This window comes from Amblyomma maculatum, chromosome 5 (genome assembly GCF_055883805.1).
Source record: "Amblyomma maculatum isolate TAMU_Amacu chromosome 5, ASM5588380v1, whole genome shotgun sequence".
NCBI classification, from domain to species: domain Eukaryota; kingdom Metazoa; phylum Arthropoda; class Arachnida; order Ixodida; family Ixodidae; genus Amblyomma; species Amblyomma maculatum.
In genome coordinates, this window is record NC_139348.1 from 99,371,017 (window position 1) to 99,376,413 (window position 5,397).

The following is a 5,397-nucleotide window of genomic DNA, read 5'->3' on the forward strand; positions in this document are numbered from 1 at the left end:
ATCCTTCAATAATATTACCAAGATTGTGGCTCACTCTGCCTGGATGTTCATAGGAAGAGCCATCAAAGGATCGGCGGGAGAATTATCGGGAAGGTCATCTTATATAGCTTTCGGACCGAAAGAGTCTTTCCCGCAAATTGCAGCGAAGAGGGAATCGTATAGAAGAGGCGATAATGAGTGAAGTTCAAGATGGCTAGCCCCTAGGGTAGTGGTGAATTGCCCAGATAATCTGCTGTGTCATGGGGCTGCACGGCGAACTCCAAGAGAGGGGCATTCCCCAAGAAGCCACTTATGCCAAGGTCACGGTAAGAGCCATCACTTTTGACGTGGTCGCATTCTCGGCTGTGGAAGCACAGCGGGCGGCAGTCGGTTATCGTGCATAAGTCGGCCTATCACACCCTGCACTGCTGCGGCTGAAGTGCCTACTCCGCACTATGTGGCTCTGCAGGCGAGTAATACCGGCGAAAAGGCTGTGAGTAGGGCTGCTATGGCGGCGAGCGACGAGCAAAGGACTTGTAAGCATGTACGGGCTGTAAAAGCGAAGAAAACATACAGCACTTTGCATAAAGGGCACGTTTTACTTTCTCGCTGACAGCCTCCAATAAGGCTCAGGAAGCCGTACGGACAGTAGACTGGAGCAGCTGCCGAATCTCATCCCTTGTGACTTCGCGGATGATATCACGCATGTTCGTGACGCTCAGGGTGTCGGCCAGAAAACGGGAACTGAATACTCCAAGTGGTGGGAATTCCCGCAAGCTGACGAGAGTGGACCGTCTCCACGTGGCGTGGGCTCGTTTGAGCTTATCGCATTGGTTAACATTCCAGGCCAATCGGATGTGGAAGCTGCATCATATAATGGCTAGATTTATATTCCGCTGATCATGAAAACGGAATCAATATTTAATAGCCCGAAGTCTAGAAACAAACTTTGTGATTATTTTTGTTCTGTCACACTTTATGGAGACATTTTTAAGGAGGCCTGTTACGATACCTCAATGAAGCATCCCATGCGTTTCCCGTTACCATCAGGGTTTTCTCTACGGCACCGAAACCGGTCTGCATGGGAAAGATGCAAATGGTAGCGGGAAACTCATGAGACACTTTTTTGAGGATTCATCACAAAACAATTTTCAATGTTTGCTTGGGAGTAAAAGCAGCTAGATATGGTTTGTTTTGTTTTGTGGGGTTTAACATCCCAAAGGAATTCAGACTATGAGAGATGCCACAGTGGAGGACTCCCGAAATTTCGACAACCTGAGGTTCCTTAACATGCACTGACATCGCACAGCACATGGGCGCGTGCCATCGAAAAGCTGCCTCCGAGGCCGGGATTAGATCCCGCGCCCTTGGGAACAGTAGTCGAGCACCGTAACCACTGCTTCACGCCAGCGGGGTGCAGCTAGATATGAAAGATATTTTTGAGCAGCCATTCAAGTATCAGAAAATGATCTAAACAACGCCATTATAAGCTGTGAAAAGCATTGTGTTGCTCGGATTGTACACCATCCAGGTTTTAAAATATCATTTAACGTTTTTTCAGAATAGCAGGTTTACCATAATATTAACACGTATAGCATTCAAAACACATCAAATGACAGTTTAGGTAGTTGCGTGTTTTACGACTCAACCTCTGAGCGTCTACTTCGGTCCCGTGATCTCTCAACAGAAACCTGGTTCATTTCAGCGAGGGATATTTGTTGCACGCTCCTTTTCAAGCAGATGTCGCCTTTACAAAATAGTAAAATTGCAGATAATGTATTTTCGCAGATATCAGAAATGTTAAAGAGACTACTATCTAGTATTTTATACTAGCCATCACTCCTTCCTTTACCTAACTTTAGGGCAGTCTCTAGGGATTTCTTATCGGTGTCAACGCTGTCACTGCGAAACATTGTGAATTACATTTTTCAAGCCAAATAACTTTTTCATGATTCAAAGTTTCAATTCCCCTTGTGGCTGCTTCGAAAACATATTATTGTAAAAGAGGATATTCAAGAAGATTTAAATTGCCACCCATTTCTGAAGGAAAGTGCAGTGAGGTGAGCATTCATTAACCGGTATGCTCAGTCGCAACCACAATTGCGTAAATTGTGTCCAATGTTATAAAATGATTTGCAAAAAAAATACCTCCGTCCTTGCCCTGCTGAATTAAAACAATTAACCACTCTCATTTGTAGCGGACGCAAGTGGACTGGAAGCTGCTTCTACGAAACAATTTCGTTTAAATTAATGACATCAGATTTTCGATTGTCTGAAGCAGCAGTATATCAAAATAGCTTTCACAATGCCCTATTTTCAATCTGCCCGCCTCTTTTTACTTACACGAATGCAATCATGACTTGCGGTGTCAGTAAACTTTAATTAATTTTTCTTTTTCATTCCAATCATGACTGAGCCCAGGTTTTTGGGATATATAAACTTAGCTGCACAGGCAGCAGTTCAGTACACAGCTCTTGTGTGAAGTCATATAGCAACGCTACAACCCTTGGGTAAGTCTTACTACTGCGTATAATCTTTTTTCGATCGGAAGCGTTTCCATCTATAAATTTTACCGAACCTATTTAGCAAGGACGCCCCGCTGAGAGAAATCGTTGCTGCTGTAGCCGGCTCCTTGATATTGATGATTGATTCCAACCGGGCGATATTTTGCTGTGTAAAAATGCATTTCTTCAGATTTAATGGACATTCCAGAACAACCAGTAAAGCAGAAGCCGTTGCTGCGCGAGAATGTGAGTGCTCCACAACGCACGAATCCAGACACCTATATAGGTGTATCATTGCAATGCTTCTCGCTACAGCAGTTTAGAATTAGCCGTGTCGACATGCGGGCCAGCTTATCCCTTCCGTTCCGTAAACAATCCAACCTTAAAGGTGTTCCTGCCGACCTTCCTCCCGCTCACAACAATGATCCGCCAGTCTTTTGATGTGGGCCCGACCGATAACCGGATGCTGCGCTACGTGCGTTTAGTGGTTTTCGCTCCCTCGTTAAAGAGCAATACCGCCAATTGGCAGATAAGACCAAGCATACTTACCGAATACTGATGTCAGCGTCGCATTCCCTTCGCCATCACCGCCATTTGTCATGGCACAGGTTTCCTGAAAGATTTCTCGGAACCGGACCTACAGCGTTGACCGCGGGTCGTTTCCTTAACAGCCTGGTTGGGCGGACGAGCTGTATACTTGACTCTCTGTCAACTCACAACGAATGATGCGATAAGCCACTATGCTTAGCTGTAGCAGCGTTTTATCTAAAAATCATCTGTCTCGCTGAAACGTTTCGCCCATCATAAACTTTAACTTATGGTTACTCATTTTTGCCATCAGCAAGGAATAGAAGAATGTCGTAAGAAATGTAGCAGTCCATTTTTTTTATCATGTACTTAGAGATGAATAGCCAATTTCACAGGAGGTAAATTTCAAATATTTCCAGATATCATAGTACAATACAAAAAGCGGCCATCTTTTCACCTCACCCTGGAGAAGATTAGGAGGCAAAGTCTAACTTGACGAATTTACATATCACCCTTTCAAAGCAGATCCCATATAATCTCTTGCATTGTCTGTGTTCTGTTCAATAAAGGTCAATTTCCCTGCTTTCATATTTAACGACAATAATTCACAGTTGCCGTAGTAACTAATACACGGATATAAAAATCGCCTTGTATTTTAGAATAAAATTTTTCTGCATAGCAACAGATACGTGGCAATTTGAAGTTTTGGCCGGAAGCACTGTCCTTCATAATCAGTTCAGATAACAATCTACATCATGATGGTACTTCTATAGATAACTAAACACACAGGGTTGAAAACGTTTACAAATTTATGTTATGTTCTTTTTTCTTGCAGGACTCATTGCCATGGCTGGTCTTTCAAGATACATATTTATGGGGGCTTTGCTCTCAGGTATGCGTCTGATATACTTTGTGTTTAAACTAATATTGTTAATTATCCAAGAATACGCGACAATAAAACCAGAAACAACAGAGAAACCTACAGCTGGGCCGCAAAAGGGGCTTGCTGGAAAAGAAGCTGTTCGAAAATTCCTCCTTCTCCAACCTAAATCGCATGAAAAGTGCTAGTCGTGGAGCATGGTTCTTTCCTAACACGCAACGACGAAATGTACGAACTCCTTCAAAGGACACAATTACCCATGCCAAATAAGTTTGAACTTCTCTGTCTGTCTGATATCAGAAAATTTAAAAAAAAAATCACAGAGTATACACAAATTTCAGGCGCATGCTGCGTACGCTATTTGGCGGCAGCCGCAGCGCTTATTGGCAAAGCACGCAATGCGCAGCTTTTCGCGTATGTGTACTATTATTGTAAAACCGTTTGTGATCCTAGTAAGATTGTCACGGAATATCACGTAAATTAAGGCGCGTTAAGTCTACTACATAACATTCGGCACAAATATTTCTCAATATGAAGAACAACGAACTGCTGCTTCCCGCATTAACGAAGAAAATTCTGCTGTCAATGAAGAAAAGAGCGACAGTTAGGTGCAGTCTAAAACAAGTTAAGAACAACATGCAGTCAACTCATTTGTTTTGATATGTTCAGCAACGTGCATTTTTTTTCCAAACGGATTTCTCTTGATTAGAACGTTTATTCGAGAAGGTATCTCTGGAGTTCATTTGAATATTCCGAACACTCGTTATATGGTACTAGTTAATTGATAGTGCAACGTAATTTATTACAAAATTGCTAAGTCTGATTTGTGCAAGTTAGTCATGACGCACGTTGACCACTGTAAATTCGTAATATAATTGTTCTCTCCTGCTGGGTGTTTTATGAGGGCCGGTTGATATCAAAATGCAAAATATTCTCTGACAGCTGCACTCTGTGTAAGTGAAGCAACTTCACACACGATATGTAGTACAGAGTATCAAGTGCATTACAAACACAATGCAGTGGTGCGCCAAAAAAAAAAAACGGATTTGCTTTCTGCTGTTCCAGCGGTTCTGCTGCAGTCACTTGTCGGTGCATCGTACTGGGGCGAGGAGCGGAGCTCCCCTGAATCCGAAGCAAGAGTCGACCATGTTGACACTATGTAGGAGTCCATCTCCTAAATCGTGTATTCCGGCCAAGCTTCTGCTCTGGTTTTCCGAGGGCATGTGCTGTCGAAGATAGCACCTGTATTCTCTCCAAACGGAATGCCCTTATGCCCTTTTAAAATAAACAGTCTACTATAAGCTGGTGGCGCTGTCTATTCGTTACTTCGTTTTGAATGCCGGAAATCACAGAAGAGCGGCAAGGACTAGAGTCTAGTTTTACGTTCTGAGGACCGCGCTTTATGAATCATTATATTAGTAGCATTCTGCCTTTCTTCAGTGTTCCTGCCTATTCCAGAAAAACGTGGCATAACGCGTGGAAACTCTTGTGTAACCTTATCGAAGT

General features: G+C 43.1%; 1 long non-coding RNA gene across 1 annotated transcript; it reads left to right on the top strand.

Moving 5' to 3' along the window:
* Positions 1-2,418: 2,418 nt before the first annotated feature.
* LOC146188998 (uncharacterized) lies at positions 2,419-5,192 on the top strand. The gene is made up of 3 exons (XR_014707618.1): positions 2,419-2,489; positions 3,847-3,903; positions 4,957-5,192. It is a non-coding gene; the product is annotated as an uncharacterized LOC146188998 (long non-coding RNA).
* Positions 5,193-5,397: the final 205 nt, after the last annotated feature.